This window comes from Humulus lupulus, chromosome 6 (assembly GCF_963169125.1).
Source record: "Humulus lupulus chromosome 6, drHumLupu1.1, whole genome shotgun sequence".
In the NCBI taxonomy this organism is placed as follows: Eukaryota; Viridiplantae; Streptophyta; class Magnoliopsida; order Rosales; family Cannabaceae; genus Humulus; species Humulus lupulus.
Genome location: NC_084798.1, coordinates 181075324 through 181097556, shown reverse-complemented (window position 1 = coordinate 181097556; position 22233 = coordinate 181075324).

Sequence of the window (22233 nt, the reverse complement as noted above, 5' to 3'; positions counted from 1 at the left end):
GATCCTATGCCCATACCCCTCTCACCTAGTCAATCCTTGACTAGAAGAAGTTCTACGCCACTTTAAGCGTGGAATATCTGGACGTAGGAGGCTACGTAAACACCGACAACCTACGAGTGGTTGGGATGCTGATGGGCAACCAAACCATTGTGGCCCCCAACCTCTAGGGGCTACAATGCGAAAAAGACCTGGCCTTGAGGGAGGAGCTGGCTCTCATCCATATCAAGGTCGTGGAGGCCGCAACCTGGGCGGACGCAGCGAAGAAGAATAGGGAGCAAGCCCAACAAACAGAGAGGGCCGCTTCTGAGGAGCTAGATGCCCTCTTTGAAGAGGCTTAACTGAACACGCGGACTCCTGGGGCTAGTATATCAGGGCAAGGTAATTCACCTTTGCTTTTGACTTATGCTCCCCATTCTGGGGACTTAGTTAGGGATAGACCAGTTTGGGGTCGTTAGAGAAATGAGACCTTCATGCCCCATCATTGTAGACCCGGAGACTCTCATGTACTCGTCCGGGTTCCTTCAATATGGTAACTTCCTGGGCCTGGACGACATGGGAGACTGAATTCATTCCTTCGCTTTAGGAGAATTGAGTCGAGCTCGAGTTCTAGATAAGGGTTCGTCTTGGAGGACCTTAGCCTAGTTTTTCTTTTGAATCATTTCTTATCCTCACTCGTATACTTTGTTGAATTTCATTATGTTTGTCTATTTCAGAAGGTTCAGACATGTATAATCCCATGGCCAAGATGAAGCAGGCCCTTGAGGCCCGAGCGGCCAAGGCCAGGGCGTTGGCCAAGAAAGTTGCCAGAAGCGCGCCCAAGAACAAGGTGCTGGTGAGTCCGCGAACCGAGGGAAGAGGGCCAAGACCAAGGGCCTTTCCTTGGCTGAGAATTCTTCCGGGGAAAACCAGTTTGCGACTTGGGAACTTCCGGAGGCTCCCATGCTCCTCGTCAATCTGGCTCTTCCTGAAGAGGGGGAGATGATCCTGTGGGAAGAGCGGTCGAAAATGGTGTTCTGGACATGGGAAGACGACCGGGGAAAAAGGGAGGAGGTTTACCGGGCCCTGACGTTTTGGCGTAAGGTTGAGTTTGCTGAGTGTCCAGCTGCTTTCAGTGCTCCTCAGCCGATCATGGATTGGCTCATTGCCGAGAATGGGTTTCGCCCCAAACTGGGGTAGGACACAGCCCCATCCTTCGCGGACCTGCTGGAATTGGTTGGGACTACCATGTCCAATCTTTAGCTGAAACAGTACGCCAGCTTGGCTAACCAGGATATCCTGTTCATCTCCCAGGCTATCCATCACCAGGACACCGCTGTAAGTCATCTGCTCATACCTCCCTTTGCTTTTCATATTTTTAATCCGTATTTTTTCTAACTTTGATCTGTTCCAGGACGCTCTATCGGCCCACTGGAATACCGACTTGGTGGCCGAGATGGTGATGAAGCTAGAGACGGGCCAGCTGGAATTGGAGGGGGGGCTATGAACCAGCTAGAAGCCCTAGCCAAGGAGGTTGCCCAAGCAAAAGTGGACCGCGAGGAGGCCGCCCAGGCTCGGTTCTAGCTTGAAGAAACTCTGTCCCGGAAGGAAGCTGACCACAAAAAATTGGAGGACAGTCTGGAGGCAGAACTTCTGCGCGTTCGGGGGCTCTGAGCCACCGTCTAAGATCCTCCTGGAGGTAACCAAAGCCCATTCTCGCCAGGATCGGGAGAATTTTATCGCCTTGAGTCTCGGATCCAGGGCCTGGACAGTCTGCTTCAACAAGAGGTGAAAATGCACGAGGAGGCCTGCCAAGGGAAAGAGCAGGCGGATGCCTTGTTGGAGGCCACCTTCGACGAGGCTATCTACATGGCCTAGCTCCAGGACAAGAACATGAACCTCCTGCTTTACCCTAACCCCACCACAAAGAGAGCCGAGTTCGAGGCTAAGGAGAAAGATGACGCGGAGCCCTTGGCTGAGGAGGAGATTGGTGGGGCTAACCCGGAGGCATCAGGGCATGGCGAAGCCTAGGTCCGAGTCTTTTTCTCATTTTTCTTTCTTTTTCGTAACACTTTTATGGACGCGGGTGCATCCAAGGAAATTTTTATTTGTATCTATTTTATCTCTTGCACAAATTTTTCCCGTTCCATTTATTATAATTTCACTGAGTGTTTTACCACCTTGCATGAATGAGTCGAATGTTCGGTCCTAGTTCCAAGGGTCGGGACCATTTGGGAAAAGTAGAAAATGTGTATCACGTCTGGGGGACCATGTTCGGGTCTTTGTGGCCTGGAATGAGTCGCCCCGATTTCCTAATACGGACTCCAACGACCTGGGCCATCGGAGATCTCTTTAGATTTTAACTTATTAACTCACTTTAACCCCGCTGCTCGGGCTCCAACGGCCTGGGCCACTAGGGAGTTAATGATTGTCACCAAATTTATTTGTCCTGATTCTGGTGTTCAGGTTCCAACGCCCTGGGCCATCAGGGATTAGGTTATTAGCTTATTTGGGACCTATGGGTAAGGTTCCTATGGCCTGGGCTATTTATAAGACTAATTTTAGATATCTCGTACCCAGGACTCATGTTCCAATGGTTCTTGGCCATTATAGGGAAGGCGTGAATAGATATTTGGTTGATTGGGACCTACGTTCCGTCGACCGATTTTTAGGTTTTTTATACTCCCGAACCATGCGTGTCCGAGTTGGGACTAGGCTTGAGCCTTACGTCCTATTTGGTTTGCACCCCCCAGATCGTGTATGTCCAGGTTAAGGACTAGGCCTGAGCCTTGGGTCCTATTGGGTTTGTACCCCCCGGACCATGTCTATTCGGGTTGGGACTAGGCCTTAGTCTTGCGTCCTTTTGTTAGGAGTTGGGTTTCTGCTACCCCCAATCTGTATGGTCCGAACTAGGACTAAACTTTGTGTTTTGCATCCTATTTGTTTTTATTCCTGGACTTGTTCGTACGAATGGTATCCCCCCCCCCCTGCTAAGTGAGCGAAGACTGTAGTCTTGGGTCACTTGTTTATGAAGATGGACGCGGACTTTCATTTCTTTACAATATTTCTTTATGATGTTTTGCACACATCATTTTTATTAAATAAGAAACCGACCTGAGGCGTACATTGTTTAAAAGAAGAATTAAAAATAGGAGCATGCCCTCCTGACTATTGATAGTATTTACGGAGGTGTTCATTCCAGGCCCATGGGACCTCTGTTCCATCAAGTCGCCTTAAGCGATACGTTACCGGACACACTTCATGCTAGATTTCATATGGTCCTTCGCAGTTTGAGCCCAGGACCCCTACTCCTGGGTCTTGAGTTGCAGGGGAGACTCTTCTCAGGACTAGATCACAGGTTTCAAACCTTCGGCTCCTAAATTTAGAATTAAAATGACGAGCAATCTTGCCTTGGTACATCTTCAGTTAACCTGGGATTCTTCCCGGATCTCCTCAATGAGATCTAAAGATTCTTGGAGTAGGGTGTGGTTCTATGCGAGATCATACGTGTTCCGTCTGTGGGACGAGACATCTGTTTCCACTGGGATGAGTGCTTCGCATCCATATACCATGGAGTAGGAAGTGTGTCTAGTAGACATTCTTTTGGTGGTCTAGTATGCCCATAATACGCGGTGCAGCGCCTTCGGCCACTTGCTTTTGCAGGCTTCAAGCTTTTTCTTCAATGTTCCTTTCAAGATCTTGTTCACGAACTCTGTTTTCCCATTTGCTTGAGGTCTGGCGACCACGGAGAAGCTTTTGATGATGCCATGCTTTCATAGAAGTTAGTGAAATGGACACTGTCAAATTGCTTCTTGTTTTCGGACACGATCTTGTAGGGGAGGCCATATCAGCACAAATGTTGTTGATGACGAAGTCCAGGGCCTTTTTAGAGGTGATGGTGTTAATGGGTTCCGCCTCGACCCACTTGGTGTAATAATTGACAGCAACGATGGTGTACTTCACACCACCCTTCCCAGTCGGAAGCGACCCTACTAGGTCGATACCCCACACTGTGAAAGGCCAGGGACTCGTCATCAAGGTTATTTCCGTTGAAGGGGCTCGCAGGATCTTCGCGTACCTTTGGCATTGTTCGCACTTGCGAACGTAATCGACGCATTCCTTCTTCATGGTTAGCCAAAAATATCCTTGCCTTAGGATTTTCTTTGACAGGCTGAGTCCTGATGTGTGATCTCTACAAAAACCTTTGTGCACCTGGTGCATGATTGTACTCATTTCAGTCTCGAATATGCATCGGAGGTATGGCATGGATATCCCTCTGCAACAGAGTTTACCTTCCATCATGACGTATGTAGGGGCTTGATATTGAAGTTTCCTGGTTGCTTCCCTGTCCGTGGGTAACCCCCCGATTGTTAGGTATTGGATGATAGGTCCCATCTATGATGTGGAGTAGTCTATAGCGTTGATCGTGGGGGTTCGAATACTTGGTGTGGGGAGATGGTTGATCGGGACAAGCCCAAAGAGCTCTGCCTTCACATCCGTGGCTAGTTTTGCCAATGTGTCTGCAAACACATTTTGTTCCATGGGGATCTGGCGAATGGAGTATTTCTTAAAAGACTGAAGCAGCTCTCGAGTTCGCGTCACATAAGCTGCCATATCTTCCCCTTTTGTTTGGTATTCCCTCAAGATTTGTCTGACAACCAATTGGGAGTCGCTATAGACCTCCAGGCTCGCGGCCCCTACTTCCCAGACCAAGCGCAATCTGGCCATCACGGCCTCGTGCTCAACCTCATTGTTCAATGCATTGAACTGGAATCACAGGGCACTTTTTAATTGGTGTCCTGATCCCAGCCCCTGCTCCGTTTTTGTTCGAGGCTCCATCTATGAAAACCTTCCACAATGGTGCAGTGGGATCGATGGGATCGTCAACTTTAGTGATCCCGGTGCATTCCACGATGAAGTCGGCCAGGACCTGCCCCTTGATTGATATTCTAGGGACATACATAATGTCGAACTGACTTAATTCCATGGCCCACTTCAGGAGTCTCCCCGATGATTCGGGCTTTTGTAACACTTGTCGTAAGGGATAAATGGTCAGTACTCTTATGGCATGGGCTTGAAACTACGACCTAAGCTTCTAGGATGCAATTAGTAAACAAAACGTCAATTTTTTTATTAGTGGGTATTGCGACTCCGCACCTAATAACCTCTTGCTTACGTAATAGACCGGGAGTTGGGCCTTCTCTTCTTCCCGTACGAGTGCAACACTGATGGCGTGTTCGGTCACGACCAAATAGAGGTACAAATGCTCTCCATCCACTGGCTTTGCTAAGATTGGCGCTTGGGCCAGATGCTCTTTCAGTCTCTGGAAAGCCTCTTTGCATTCAGCCGACCATTTGAACCTTTGGCTTCCCCGAAGGAGGTTGAATAATGGGATGCATTTGTCTGTGGCTTTCGAAACAAAATAGCTCAGGGCAGCTATTTGCCTTGTCAAGCTCTGAACGTGTTTGTGCTTCCGTGGCGAGGGCATGTCGATCAATGCTTTAATCTTCTTCGAGTTTGCCTCTACTCCTCGATAGCTTACTATGAAGCCCAGGAACTTCCCGGATGCCACACCAAAGGTGCACTTCTTGGGTTTCAACTTCATCCCATACTTTCGAATGATAGCGAATGCTTCTGCCAAATCATCAGCGTGTCCTCCTGACGTTTTGGACTTGACCAGCATGTCGTCGATATAGACCTCCATATTCCTTCCCAGTTGGGCTTGGAACATTCTGTTGACGAGCCTTTGATATGTGGCTTCTGCATTTTTGAGTCCGAAAGGCATGACGATGTAGCAGTACACCCCCTTGTCGGTCTGGAAGTTGGTGTGTTCCTGATCTGATACATGCATTGAGATATGGTTGTAGCCTGAATAGGCATCCATGAAACTCAAGATCTCATATGCGGATGTTGCATCTACCATTTGGTCAATCCGGGGTAGAGGGAAACAATCTTTGGGGTAGGCCTTGTTGAGTTCTGTGAAGTCGATGCAAGTTCTCCATGTCTCGTTTGGCTTGGGCACCAGCACCGAATTGGCTAGCCATACGGGATACAAAGCTTCCCGGATGAAGTTGATCGAGTATAATTTTTCAAGTTCTAATTTGAGGGCCTTTGCCCCCAGAGGTCTCCGTTTCTGCCGAACTGGAGTCACGCCCTCGTCGATGTTCAAGGCATGGCAGATGATGTTGCGGTCGATCTTGGTCATATCCGAATGAGACCAGGCTAAGATGTTATGGTTCTCTTTCACTCGGGCGATGATGGTGGCCCTAACCTCCACGTCTAGGTTCTTTCCGACTTGGATTACCTTGGTTAGGTAGGTATCGCTGATGCACACCTCTTCAATTTCATCCATGGGCGCTAGTGCACGGTCCGCCCCTATTCGTGGTTCCAGTTCATCCTCCTCGTGGACCATCCTTTGTGCCGGAGGAGGGGGTGGAACTGGATCGATGTTTTCCTCCTCAAGAGGTTCTTCGTGGACCATATAAATAGGTCGATCAGACAAGTGGTAACATTTCCAGGCGCTCTTCTGATCTCCCCGGACCGTTCCTACCCCTTCGTTGTCACATGGGAACTTCATACAGAGATGGCAGATGGAAGTGATAGCACCAAAATTGACTAGTGCGGGCCGACCAAAGATGATGTTGTACATAGTGGGGTAGTCCACCATTACGAACGTAAAAAATTTGAACGAGCCTTGGATCTCGCTCCCTAGCTTTATAGGCAGTTGGATCTTCCCCATTGGGAGTATCGAATCTTCGTTGAACCCGTAGATCTGAGTTGGGCATGAGGCCACATCTGCCTCAGTCAAGCCAATCGCGACAAAGGTTGGATTGAAAAAAATGTTGACGGAGCTTCCGTCATCCACCAATATTCAGGACACCATCTTGTTAGCTATATGGGCATCGATGACCAGAGGATCATGATGCAGGAAGTGGACGTTTCGGGCGTCTTCTTCCGTGAAGGTGATGGGGAGGGTCATCAACTTCAGGCGTTGGGCCGGTGCTTAGACCAAGGAGCATACCTCTTGGTCATGGTAAAGCTCGCTAAGGTACCGCTGCTGATCATTCTGGGATGGTCCCCCCAGGTGCAGCCCACCCGAAATGTTAGCTATGTGACCATCTACTCGTGGGAGCGCGATTCCGGAGGGGAAGGACATCCTGGGCCTGGGTGCCTGCACAATTGGGGCCCCCTGGGGGGCCTATGCTCATGAGCCTGTCGCGTATCCTCCCTGGGGATCGCGGGTTGTCCAGGAACTGATGGTGATCCCGAAACACCCATGGTCATCCTAACCCACTGGTGGAGGTGCCCTAGCTTGATCAAATTCCCAATTTCGTCCTTCAGTTAAGAACACTCTTCGGTCGAGTGACCCACATCTTTGTGATACGTACACCTCTTGTTGGTGTCCCTCGAGTTCTTTCCCCCTTTGAACATGGGGGTGGGTTTCTGATAGTGAATCTTCCTCTCCGTGGCCAGGTATATGTTTTCCTTGGTATCCATTAAATTGGTGTAATCTGAATAATGGGGCTCGTAGCCCCTCTTTCCCTTCTTAGATGGCTCGGACCGGTTTTGTCCTTTCCCCGATCTCTTCCTCCGGGAGGGGTTTACGCTTGCCTCTGTCCCCCCCCCCCCCCGCCCCCCAATCTGGGATGGCTGGGCCCTGTAGGGAGCAGCACTGTACCCGACTAATGCCTCCAATATGCAGACAATGTGGTGGACTGGGCTAGCGTGTGCCTTGAGGACGTAGGACCGTAGACTGTTGGGGCTACAAAAGTCATTCCAGGGGTACCTGTTGATCTTGGTGTTATCGGGGGTGTCAGATATTGAGGGGTCGAATATTGTATCCCATACCCCAAAAAGGTTTGGGCACTTGGCTGGGGAGTCGGCTGCCATCTGAATGCCTGGATTCGAGCTTCCTCCCAGTTGATAAAGCCTTGTGCCCTCCTTATGAATTCTTCAAGGGTGGGAGCCTTACTGCACTACATGTCATCCCAGAGAGGGGACCCGGCTCAGATCCCAGACTGCAAGGCCACTAAGTGCTGCCCATCGTCCACCTTGGTTTTTGAGGCTTCCTCCATGAAGCACAGGATTTAGGCCCTCAGAGTCTCCGTGTCTGTTTAATGTTAGCAAAGGCGCTGATCTGCATATCCATCCCCATGGCGGCCACAAACTGCTTGCGGAACGCCGACTGTCTGGACCAGGTCTGGATAGATCCTGGCTTAAGCCTCTTCCACCATTCCTCTGCGGGTCCATCTTAAGTAATTGAAAAGCAGAGCCATTTGCTATTGTCGCAGAGGTGGGCTACGATCATTAACCGATTGTAGCACGATAAATGGTCCCTAGGGTCTGTGTTCTCGATATAAGCAGGAAGATTCGACATTTTGAACCCCTTAGGGAGCACCACATCCAGGATGTGTTTGGCGCAGGGATCCTTTTCCTTTTCTTCAGAATCAGAACCTCCTCCTTCTTGTTTATGAACCAGGCGATCTGTGATCTTCTTTAATGTGGCCAGTTGTTCCATGAACTATCGGCCATACCATCGTCCAGGGGGCCCCCCTCGTTCCTCCTGTCGTTGAGGTTGCTTCTTAGATCACCCCCTCGGGGGCAGATCTTCACTTTGCAAGCCCGCTCCTTTCAAGCGTTTAGCCCGTCGCGTAGGTCTACTCAGGACGTGTCACCCCTGAACTAACGACGTCTGGCTCGCCAGCATGCTGGTGTCCTCGGTGATTTTTATTCACGGAGGCGCTGGGATGTAGGATTTTCTCCCGTGCAGTCAGTGTAGGGACAGCCCGGGGCCTAGTACCCTGCGGGCGCATCCCATCATATTGATTGGGTGATCCCGTCCTGGGACGGGACACACCTTCTCTTTCCTAGGGAGCGGCCCTGGATTGGCCCCGGTTTTCTGAACAGGAGGAGTTTTCCTCCGGGGGCTTGCTTTTCCCTCAGGGTCGGTCACTTTGGCTTTCCCTTTTCCTTGAGCCGGGTTAGGGGGCCGTGTCCGGGATCTTGTCCCGGAGGAGGGATTGGCCTCGCGTTTTTGGGCGCGTTGGGCCTAACCGGCAGGGCAGACGGTCGTGTTCCTGGTGGAAAAATGACTAGAGGGTTAGCCACCAACCCTTGGGCAGCAATGAAAGCTTGTAGGGCCAAAAGGGATTCTTGCATCTAGCGAGTGGCTTCTTTCTATTCAGCTATCCTGGCCTCTTGGTTCAGGACTTGTTGTCTTAGTTTTATCACCTCTGGGTCCTCCTGGTCAGGGTCTACTTCTTCTGGGATCGCAGGATCCTCAACTTCATGATTGTGGTATTCACCTTCATTTCCCTCATCTTCGTCGAAGTAATCTTCCCCATAATCTCCCCCGTCTTCGTAGTTCTACGACTCTCCAAGCTAGGGCATTTGATAAGGTGTATCCTCAAGTTGATTTTGAGGGAGAGGTTGACTGGGCAGTGGCTCTCCATTGCCTTGTTCCTGGTGAGCAGGGTCAAACATATTATGTCTCGTGTTCACCATTGTTACAGATATTTGATATCTTCTTCAAAAAGCTTTCCTCAGCTCTCAATGAAAGCACCAAAATTTTTACCTAGTTTTTTAGAAACTAGAATTATGAAAGATAAGAGAACTTAGAAAATAAAGGATATAGATTATCACATAAGGAGTTTTGCGTGGTTGGGGCGTTAAAAAATCTTAGTCCACGAGTCAATTGTATTAGAGCTTTTAGGAGCTTAAGTAATGGAGTTTCTCTGTATTTGAGCAGAGTGTATGCTTACAAGAGAAAAATTAGTTCCTTTTCCAGTGCATAACTGTTCATATTTATAGGCAGTTGAGTGCTCTGGGTTTGGGCCGGATTATTCCGGGTCCACTAAGGGTATAAACACTATTTGCTCACTGATGGAGGCTTAATACAAAGGATTTTAATAAATACAATACACTAATCAATCCCCACTGGGCCGGCCTGAGCGTAACCACACTATAAGACTGACAACAATACGCAGCTTCAGTCTGGCTTGCGTGGGCTTTGAAGGAGATTTGGGGGACATGATCTGTCATAGTAGTGGTAGTACAATTCTGCAATGACGGCGTACATTCCATGTGTAACCTCGTTATGGGGACAAGACTCCGTGTTTCTCGGAGTGATGTCAGTATTGAGGGAAACTTATTATCCCCAACCTGGGTGCCTAGTCCGGGTTCATTTACTAACATCCCTCTTCATTTACCAAGACCTTGGTTCGTTTACCAGGATCTGGGTTCGTCCATTATCGTCCCAGTCTATTTTTAGACTTGGAGGAAACGATATCCATCGCACCCCGGGAGACGTCGAACAAAGGGTCCAGGAAGATGAAACATGCCAACTTCATGGTCCCGGCTTCTATTCCGGGACTTAGTTTAAGCTTTACTAATACTTGGGCCACCAAATCTCACTCCTTCCTTGACTATTGGGCCTAATCTAGTCCTTAAATCCCTTCAAGATGGCCTGCGAACCCAATATGCGAATCCGCGAATGAAGGGAGGAAACGGGGATAACTACTGTATTTTCCTACTTATACTTGAGAAGCTTAGTTGACCAAGGTTAATCTAATCTTAAGTATAGGTTAAATATATCACAACTCTAAGTGGATTAGGCTATTACCAAAAAATTGGAGCTGAACCACTATAAAAATTACTTGTGTTATTTACTTTTGACTCAAGGTTCATTGTCGTTTTTGCGTCTACTCGCAGTTGGCCAAAATCACGGTCAACATTTTTGGTGCTTTCATTGAAAGCCTTAATAGAATAAATACACTACTATCCTACCAATATGGCGCCCAAGAATACCAATATGGCACCCACAAATACCAATATGGCATCCAAGAAGCCAGGTACATCAAAATAGTCTGCTAGACCAGAAGGTCCTAGACTTCAGAACCCTGAGACTGAGCCCAGGGTCTTTCTTGAGGAGACAACTCCAGACGTCGAACAACTCCAGGAAGCAATAGGCGCTTTCCAAGAGGAGATGATGCAATTCAATGCTCGGCAGGAGTCTTTCGCTGAGGAAATGGCCAGGCAGAAGGCTACATTCAAGCAGCACAAACAGGAGATGGATGCCAGAAGTGAAGAGATCAGGTGACGGCAGAAGGAGGCCGACCAACGACATCGTGAGGCTGCACTTGCTCTAGAAGTGGCTACTCAGTTGACCCAGGCCATTGTCCAAACCCCAGCACGAGGAGCAACCACCCAGGGAGCAAGGAATAATAATGCTAGTCAGAGGACCGCTGGCAGAACCAATTCTTAGGGGCCGGACATAAGTAAGAGTAATCCCCCTAGTCGGGAGGATGATAGGGTCCACTCTGGAACTGCCTCGATGCAAAGGGAGAACTCTAGAACCCCTTCCAGGAGCCACCGATCAGAAACTTCTAGATCAGGGAGTCACCGGTAAGGCGATAAGAAGACTCCACCCAGGCATAATCAGACCAAGACTCCTCGAGATAAGAAAACTTTGTAGTTTAAAAATGGATATGGTCATGATGAGGCTGATAGTCATCACACCGATAAGTCAAAGGATAAAGAGGGCAACGATCCACAAGGAGGAAAAGACTACCCGGGACGTATCGAAAAGCCTCCACTACATCCCGGCCAACAGCGTAGTGGGAGAGAGCAAGTCCCGCGCAGTCAGCCTTCTGAAAAGTCTAAGAGCACAATGTTTGATTGGTTAGGAGTATGCACTTCCCGGAAGGATCTAGAGGACGTTATTAGCGACAAGAGGAGGACCGTCCCAGTTGAAGGGAAAGATCTGAACCGCCCTGCCAGTCAAGTAGAAATACTTGATGACAGTGCACCAGATGGAAATGCCTGACCAGGCGGTCAAGACCTTGGAACCCCGTTGGTTGCACAGCCATCCAAGCCCAGCTTAACACGCCAATGGCTGCAATGCAAGGTTTGTTAAAATGACCTTCCGGGATGGATGCGGTAGACCACCGGAGTGGCAGTCCATTTTGTGCCTGGATTAGAGCAGCCCAGCTGCTGGAAAAATATAAAGCACCGGTGCTGCCAGTATATACAGAAAATGCAGATCCCATTAGACATGTTGGGAAATTTTAGGACCAAATGGAGTTGCTCGGGGTGAGTGACGATTATCGCTGTAGATTTTTCTCGACTACATTATCTAATACTACCCAGGAATGGTATTGGAAATTAAGACGAATTCCATTACCTCTTGGGAAACTTTCAGGAAGGAGTTTTGTAGACAGTTCAGTGCTGCTCGGACTCCACTAGTTTATGCCAACCACTTGGCAGACATCAAACAAGGAAAGGATGAGTCTCTAAAGAACTATATATAGAGGTTCATGAGAGAAGCCAACCGAGCAACTGCTGTTGGAGATGAGGGGAAGATGGTTGACATATCCTCTATAATAACTTATCGAAGCCCTTTGCGGGATAGTATACATCGAAATCCAATTTCAACACTTCAACAATTTCTTGACCGAGCGGACAAGTATATGAAATTAGATGACACGATTGAGAAAGAGGAGAAAGGCATAAACAATCTGGGAGGATCAACTGACCCTCCTAAGAATGGTGGAAACGGTCAAAATGGTGGAAAGAAATGTGGGAATAACGGGTCTGACTGCCATGAAGAAAAGAAGGCTAAGTCGGGTCCAAACGATAAGCCAACCAAGTATGACCCTCGGTTCACTAATTACAGCACTCTTTCGTCCAGCCGGGTGGAAATATATCTCGTAAGTCATCAATAGTTTCCCTACCGAAACCCCCACCCATCAGGAAGGAGATGAGTAAAAGATACATGAATAAGTTTTGTCATTTCCATGGAGATTATGGTCATGATACAAATGAATGCAATCATCTCAAAGATAAGATAGAGTTTCTTCTCTGGTCGGGAAAGTTAAAAAAGTATCGGGCAGAGAAACCCCAAGGAGAAGGAAGCAATAACAATTCGGGGTTCAAATGGCAGCGGTCTCCACCCTTGCAACCTGAGCCTGTGGACTTCACTTTAGACACTATATGTGGAGGTCCACACTTGGTTGGGGATAGTAAAAAGGCAAGGGAAAGATATGCCCGGACACTTCGACATGAGTTGGATGCAACATTAACATCAGAAGTCATGACTGTAAAGGAGTGGCCTCCAAAGAATCTACGGTACGAAAATGAGTCTCTTACTTTTACAGAGGATGATGCTAGACATTTGAGGTATCCTCATAACGACTCGCTCGTCATTATAGTCCAAATTGCAAATATGAAAGTGAAGAGATGCCTAGTTAACACGGGAAGTTCTATGGACATTATCTACAAGTCATCTTTAGAAAAGATGAAGTTGTCCGTCAATAACTTGAAACCTTGCTCTCAACTTATTTATGGGTTTGCTGGAGAAATATTGTCACCGACCGGAACAATCAAATTACCGGTCACAGCAAGAGACACTCCTAGGCACGAGATAGTCATGATAGAGTTTTTTATAGTAGATTGTTTGTCGGCTTACAATGTGGTGATTGGTCGACCACTACTCACGACTTTACATGCGGCAGTGTCTATATGGCACATTTCCATGAAATTCCTGACCAGTGCAGGCCTAGGTTATGTCTGAGGAGACAAAAGAGAAGTCAAGGAATGCTATAATGCTTCAGTTGTTAAGGCACGGAGGGGAGCCAAGGAGAATAACATGATTATCTGTGGGGAGAGAGAAGAGGTAGTAGATGAGATGGACATCGACCAATATAGCATTGTGGATTTAGCCGACCAAGATAAAGTTTTAAAGTTTATCAACAAGGAAAGTACTTGTGGTGTTAATGAGCAACATGCCCCATTCGATGATGAAGTCACCAAATAAGGCATTGCCCAAAGCGAGGGAGTGGATATTGATCCTTGCTTTGGGGATTTGGAGAGTGAAGTAGGACCTATGGAGGACTTAGAGGAGGTCCCAATAGATGAAAATGAACCAACCAGAGTGGTCAAAGTTGGGAAGAAGTTAAAGATGGAGGCGTGAGCACAGCTGGTAGAATTTTTGCGAAGGAATCAAGATGTCTTCGCCTGGTCTCACAAGGATATGGTAGGTATCTCACCAACTGTGATCAGCCACGTGCTCAACGTGGATGAAAACTACCCAACAGTGCAGCAGAAGAGAAGGTTGCTTGACAAGGAAAACGGGTTCATAAGGGAAGCTTATTACCTCGCCTGGGTTTCTAACCCAATGTTAGTGTCCAAGTTCAATGGGAAGTGGAGAACCTACATGGACTTCACCGATTTGAATAAAGCATGTCCCAAGGACTGTTTTCCCTTGCCCAGGATAGAACAGTTGGTTGACACAACTTCTGGTCATGAAACGTTGTCCTTCATGGATGCTTACTCTGGGTATAATCAGATAAGTATGCACCCTCCCAACGAGGAGCATACCAGCTTCCGAACAGACATAGGATTATATTGTTATAAGGTTATGTCATACGGCTTGAAGAACGCAAGAGCCACCTATCGGCGTTTAGTGAATGGCATGTTCCGCGACTTGATCGGCAAAAACATGGAAGTGTATGTTGATGACATGCTGGTCAAGTTGAAGGCAGCTGGGGGGGCATGTACGAGATCTGGGGGGGGGGGGGGGGTGCTTTGCAATACTTAGAAAGTACCGCATGAAGTTGAACCCCCTCAAAAGCTTGTTTGGAGGAAGTTCTGGAAAGTTTCTAGGATTTATAGTTAACTCGCGAGGGATAGAAGCCAATCCTGAGAAGATTAAGGCACTCATGGAAATGAAGTCTCCAACTAGAACCAAAGATGAACAGAGTTTGACTGGGCGGATTGCTGCTCTAAGTAGGTTTGTTTCCAAATCAACGGACAAGTCTGTCCCATTTTTTAACTTACTAAGAGGAAGCAAGAAATTTGACTAGACAGAAGAATGCAAGCAAGCATTCCAAGCCATAAAAAAACATTTGGCTCAGCCTCCAGTTTTATCGAAGCCCATAGATGGAGAGGACCTTTTCATTTATTTGGCAGTCACGGAACACGCCGTCAATACTGCTCTAATACGAGAGGAAGATAAGGTGCAGCATCCAGTCTACTATGTCAGTAAGCAGTTGGTAGGAGCAGAGTCAAGGTACCCTATGATCGAGAAGTTAGCATACTGTTTAGTGCTTGCGTCTCGCAAATTACGGCCATACTTCCAGGCACATCCCATAAAGGTGCTTACTGACCAGCCCTTACACCAAGTCTTACAAAAACCATAAACCTCTTGTCGTTTACTTAAATGGCTTGTCGAATTAGGCCAATTTGCGATCAAGTATCAACCCCAATCAGCCTTCAAAGGACAAGCGCTAGCAGACTTCATTGTTGGATGCATCAGAATTCCAGATATTCCTGACAAGACAAAAAATGTAGCTGGGCAGAGGAAAGTTTTTCCTACTTGGCAACTTTATGTGGACGGATCTTCAAATGAACGCCATACAGGGGCCAGACTTATATTAATCACACCAGAGCAACATCAAATTCATTGCGCGTTAAGGTTTAGATTCAATGCCTCCAATAATGAGGCAGAATATGAAGCCTTGTTAGCAAGATTACGATTGGCCAAAGATGTACATGCCCGGTTGGTTGAAGTTAATAGTGATTCTCAGCTGGTGGTTTACCAAATTTTAGGAGAATATCAGGTGAGAGGTTTGTGTGTGGTGGCATACTTTAATAAAACTAAGGACTTGTTAGCACAATTTGAAGAATACAAGATTAAGTTGGTGCCACGAGAGCAAAACTCCAACGCAGACGCCTTGGAAAAATTAGCCAATGCAAAGGATGCTGACACTCTGAATATAGTACCAGTTGAATACTTAGCAAACCCAAGTATTATCGAACAGGAGACAATGCCAATTACTATAATTGGCACTTGGATGACACCCATCATCACGTACCTCGAGCAAAGGGACCTTACCCGATAACCGCAATGATTCCAAAAGGACGATGAGATAGGCTGCTCGATATGTCATGATGGAAGGGATGTTATATAAAAGAGGGTACTCTATGCCGCTACTCAGGTGTGTGACGCCCGACCAGTCGAAGAGCCTATCAGTCGAAGTACACGAGGGATTTTGTGGAGACCACGCTGGGGGGCAAAGTCTCTCTGAAAAGATTTAGCGACAAGGATTTTTCTGGCCTACAATGAATGTGGACTCCATGGAATATGTGAAGAAATGCGATAAGTGTCAGAGATTTTCTAAGATACCCAAAGCACCTCCAAATATTTTAAAACAAATGCAAAGTCCCTAGCCTTTTGCAGTATGGGGAATTGATCTGATCGAGAGGCTACCTAAAGGAAATGGAGGAGTGCAGTTTGCGGTAGTTGATGTGGATTATTTAACTAAGTGGACTGAAGCTGAACCATTAGCCACAATCACATCAGAGAAAGTGTTAGATTTTGTGGTGAAAAATATCATATGTCGCTATGGCCTGCCAAAAAAGATCGTGTCTGATAATGGTACACAGTTTGATAGTGATCTATTTACTGATTTTTGTGCTAGGCATGGCATCACGAAGAGCTTATCCTTGATGGCCCATCCACAGGAAAATGGGTAGGTAGAAGCAGTAAACAAAACATTGATAGACACCCTAAAGAAGCAGCTCGAGCAAGCTAAAGAATGTTGGGTGGAAGAATTACCAGAAGTTCTCTGGTCGTACAGAACCACTGCTCGAACAACAACTGGCCATACTCCTTTTTCCTTGGCATATGGTTATGAAGCTATGATACCGATCGAGATCAACCCCCCGTCCCATCGAAGAATCACTTACGACCAGGATGAGAACAATCAATTACTGGCTGAATCTTTGGATTTTATTGAGGAAAAGCGAGAAAAGGCGAGCATGAGAGTTGCTGCTCATCAACAAAAGGTGGCCCGCCATTTTAATTCTAGAGTTAAAGATCGAAAGTTCCAGGTTGGAGATTTAGTTCTCAAAAGAATGTTCATCAAAGACTCAGGAGTTGGAGTGTTGTGACCAAATTGGGAAGGACCATATTAGATCGAGCAAGTCTTGCCACCTAACACTTACAAACTTTCTAGGCTGAATGGTGAGCTGATCAGAAACTACTGGAATGGTGAGCACCTTAGGAAATATTATCAATAAATACCACTTGCACAGTGGTAGCTTAGATTCAAGTGTTTTACTTGTTATTAGGTATGTTTATGATCTGATTATTTGCTAACCAATCATTTTTTTTTAAACAATTTTTTTTTGTTTGAGACTCATTATTAGACACGTTTTGTCCTTTTCAAACTGATGAATAATAAAAGAGACTATGCGCAGCATGGTCGATTCTTGCTATAAATATGCATATGTGTTAATTTTTCAAACAATGTTTAACTGATATGTAAAATCGGGTAGTGTTCAACTGCTTGAATATTTTCTTTATATTCAATGTGTTTCACGAGTAGTAATTTCTCAAACAGATTCGGTCAAGTAGCAAGTGACCAAGGATCTTGCAACCCTCAATCACTTGGGGGGCACATGAGGTATACTGGTAATTAATTTAACACATGCAATGAGAGCACAAATTAATATATTTATTTTTAGGTTGACTTGTAAGTTTTCGAAGTCGAAAAGGGCCATTGAGCTAACTTGTTTATCGAAGCTTAAGTAACTTGGCATCTTTGAAAATTCCACCAAGTTAAAAGCAAATATTCATGTGAAATAAAACATTAAGCTCATAAAATGTTAGAGTAATAAGAGTGTGAGAAAGTATACTTAGCAGGGACGTATGAAATGTCTGTAATTTCTAAGTTAGAAAACTAAGTACTCATGCGAAAAATTCATGGCATAGATCAAAGAGACTTTACTATTCACAAAAGACTTGGAATGTTTTAAGAAAATTAAAGTAAAGTGTCAAACAGCTCGACCATATGAGCAAAATATAAAAGCTACTGAGTAGTAATTGTCTCAACAAAAGTATAAGCAAAATAAGTAAATTGTTGGCCAAATATAAAGTTTCTGCTGGTCGGATGGGAAGCCCTCTGGTCGGCTAAAGCATGTTTACTGGTCAGGTAAACTAGTTTCTGGTTGGTTAACACCATCATCAGCGTCTGGAACCTCCTCTGGTCAGAATGATAGAGCAGGAGAAGCAGGCACAACACCAGCTGGATTAGCTACCTCCTCGGCGGCCTTGGCTTCACATTTGGCAAGCTCTTCCACTCTTGCCTCTTCTAAGAGATAGTCGAGGTTGATAGGATTTTTTAGCTTCAATATCTTATAGAAACAGTTGAAATAGATCTCTTCATAACAGGCAAGATCAGCTTCTTTGGCTTGTTTCAACTCTTCATTCTCATGTGCCATTTTCTCTAGTTGGTCGGTCAACGTCTTATTGGTTTGGATCTGTTTTTTATTTTCACCAGCCAACTTCCTTAGAGATCCATCTCGCTCGGCAATTGTCTTCTCTGCCTGCTCAGCCTTGGATTGAAGATCTTTCTCAGAGTTAGTCAAAGTTTCAATTTTAGCTTGGGCTTCCACCAACTGATCATTCAAGACCTTGATCAACTCTTTATAGTCAATTGCTCGGTGTCGGGCATGACTAACAGTGATAAGTCCCCGGAATAAATAACTGGGAATTATTAAAATACAAGTGATAAAAAAGAAAGTAAATGTTTCTGGTAAGATGCTTACACTCATGATCTGAGCAAGGCCTTTGTGGAGGACAAATTCAACGTTTTTTCGGGGTAGAGTCTCAAATGTCTGAGTTGTAGTTGCATGGTGAAGAGTATGGTCTAGTAACTCTTTGTTATATTCACCAACGACACGAAGAGGCTCACTTAAGCAAGTTGACCGGGTAGACTGTAGACTAGCAGAAAGGGGAATTGACGGAGGAGCCAAGCGTGGGAGAATGACTGACTGGTCGAACGATTTTCCCTGGCTATGTTGTGTGGTCTTTATAACCTTGCTCGGAGGAGTTGAGTTGCTACCTTCACCAGTCTTCCTCTTTTGGGCAGAGGGGTGTTGAATTGCTTGAACATGGTCTAATCTGCATAAAAGTAAAGCTAAAGTTGGGTTAGTAGAAACAATAAATGAATATAGGTAAAAAAAAAAATCAACAGGTTCATCACAAAATCCAATTATGGTCACTGTCAGCAAAACCTGAGTTTAGAATTTCATTAAAAATCTTGTCTTCGTCCTCCGACGATGAACTGTCTTCTCTAAAGAGCTCGATACTTTTTCCTTTGTTGGGCCTGATGGGGAAGGTGGGTTGGTGAGGATTTTCACAAGGAGGCTCTCTAATAATGGGACCACCTGGTCGACATGGATGAGGGGATGGAATAGGAGAAAACTAGTCGGTCACTACTTCGGTGTCGTCATTGGATTGGTCAGTCGTGTCTGTTTCATTAGTCGTACTACCCACAACAATATCTTGGTTGTTCAGTAACAATCCCACCAGTCGGAGATTCTCCAAGGAGAGCAACTGTTCAACGTCCTTTTCATCTAGAGGCATGTTGTCAAGTTCTTCTGCTCGAGCATACATTTCCCTGGTTGGGAGAGGTTGATTAAAAGGGTCGGCATGTGTAAAAGCCAGGTTGTTGGCTTTAATGTCTGTAGTAAGGAAGTATTCCGTATAATACTTCCCAGGATTCGATTTATGGGCTATACAGTGAAGGTACTTAACCCTTTTTTGCCTATGAAAGAGGTGGAAAAAACATGTATTCTTGTGGCTGGAGTTAGTCCTAAAATCGAACAGATAATGTACTTCATGAGGAATAGGCGGGTTCCAGCCCTGGAAGTGGTAGAGAATGTATAGAGCAGACAAGGCTTGTACACCATTTGGAGAAATCTGGAAGGGAGACACATTGAACTAATCTGCTATTGATCGAATTGTGGCTCCTGCATATATGTGATACTTAGACCAGGCACAATAGGCTCCACCGAGATTATTGGCTCTTTGGTTAGGGTGTGGACATATCACATTCACTCCTTCGAGACCCAAAGTCTCAATATGCTTATCAAACATTTTGGAATGTAGCTTAGAGGGCTTAGCTACAAACCAGGAAGGCACACCATCTTCTTTGTTCCTCGGCCTACGTGTAGCAGTTTGTTGGATGTCTGTGGCAAATTTTTGGGTAACCTTTCTCCTGGATTTTCCAGTTTTGCGAGCTTGGCGAGGGGGCTTTGAAGAAGCTTCAGTCTCAGCTTCTCCTAATAAATTTTCTCCCATACACGGTACTTTTTCTACCATCTTTTGTGTTGCTCTACGAGTAACTTGGGGATCTTGTTCTTGAGGGAGTCGATTAGACTTCTTCACCCTCATCGGATGGGGCAGGCTCTGTTGCTTAAGGAATTGATATTCGTGAAGGAAATATAAAGCTGACTGCAGAAGGATTTTCTTGAGACAACGGAGACGGTCTTCAGGAGTTCATCTGCTGGGGGATTTGGAAGAAGAATCACTGCTCGAAAAAAGTGTCCCTTGAAGCGGGAACTGAGGAATCAAAGTCTGTTTGGTTGTCACCTCCCCTGTAGTCGAAGCAATTCATCTACAAAAGATAAGGGGAGGTGAGTAAACCAAACATAAAGTGAATGAAAAACAAAAAATATATATATAAAATGCCCTGTGAAAACAATTTCTTTGAGAAGAGAAATACATTTTCCCCAGATAAAGACATTCATTTTTTTGGGAAATAATAGTAATTTTGAGAGATTCAAGCAAATTGTTTCTAATGCCAAGTGGTGTTCAGAGGAATAAGGCCTAAGATGGGGTATCCGAGTGATTTGGATGTGCGTCCGAGCGAATGTGCTATGCCCCGAGTGGCTGGGAGCATACCCGAGGGGCTGGGTGTCTAAGGAGCTGCGGGTCTGAGGAGCTGGAGCGCCCGAGGAGATAGTGTGTCAGAGTGATTTGGGTGTGTGTCTGAGCGGATGTGTTGTACCCGAGTGGCTGGGAGCTGCGTGTTCGAGGAGCTGGAATGTCCGAGGATATGGTGTGTCCAAGTGATTTAGGCGTGCATCCAAGCATATGTGTTGTGCCCTGAGTGTCCGAGGAGCTGGAGCATCTGAGAAGATAGTGTGTCTGAGTGATTCAGGTGTGCATCTGAGTGGATGTGCTATGTCCGAGTGGCTGGGAGCTGCGTGTTGAAGGAGCAGGAGCGTCCGAGGAGATGGTGTGTCCGAATGATTCGGGCGTGCGTCCGAGCGAATGTGCTATGCCCCAAGTGGCTGGGAGCTGCGTGTCTGAGGAGATGGTGTGTTCGAGTGATTCGGGTGTGTGTCCAAGTGGTTGTGCGGTGGGAGTGGCTGGAAGAATGCCCGAGGAATTGGACATGTCCGAGGATTTTTGTGTCTGTGGTGTTAGAGTGGTGTCTGAGGAGCAAGGACGTGTGTCCGACCAGCTGGATACAAAATACTCGAGGGCCGAGTAGGGGTCCGATTGACTAGATATGGAAAAGGACACAGGTTTGATGGGCTAAAGGGTAAAGAGCATAGCATGATGTATAAACATATTTTCTTAATATTGGATTATGCAAACAAGATCAAAAAGTGGAATTTTAAGAGTTCAACAAGTCTCAAGGAAATATCATATGCTCTTCTTAAACCCATAAACCCAAACCCAAAACAAAAATGTGAAGTGGGAAATCATTTTTCTTGCAAAATTTCATGAAATTGAAAGAAAAATTGACTAACCCAAAGCCTAAACTACACTATATTAGCCACAAAGTCTCTATCCTACAAAGATTTATCACGAAGAAATCCAAGAATATGTTTCAAAATAGGGGTTTCGGCATTGTGTATTCTAACAAATTTATTGAATAGATTTTTAAGTTTACAAAGCTTAAAGATAAAGATGAAGAATGAGAAGCTTACCCAAATGCATTGAAGAACCTTTGATTTCTTGAGAAAGCTTGGATTTGCTTGGAGAAGGTGAAACGCCTTGGAAGTTTGTGGAGGTTTTGGCCAAGAGGAAGGAAGAGTGTTGTTGAAGATGAAATTCTTGCTTATGAGTAGTGGGCAATCGTGGGTCTATTTAAAGGAGAGAAAGGGAGACTCCCACTTACCCTGAAGACTCTTGGTATTCTCTCCCCCACGATCATGGCTGAAAATTTTAATTATACTTTTATTTGCAAAAGGCGGGAAAAATGTCAAAGGTCATTTGTAGAATTTTAGGACACGGTAATTATGAAATTTACTGTGGATCTTTACGAGGAGTAAGAGGAAAAGTTTATCATATGAGAAAATCATATAATAAACTTGGGGGCAAATGTTATCCCCAAAAGTTTTGTTCAATGACGTGGCAATCAAATGGCCAAGTGGAAATGCATGGTCAGTAAATGACAC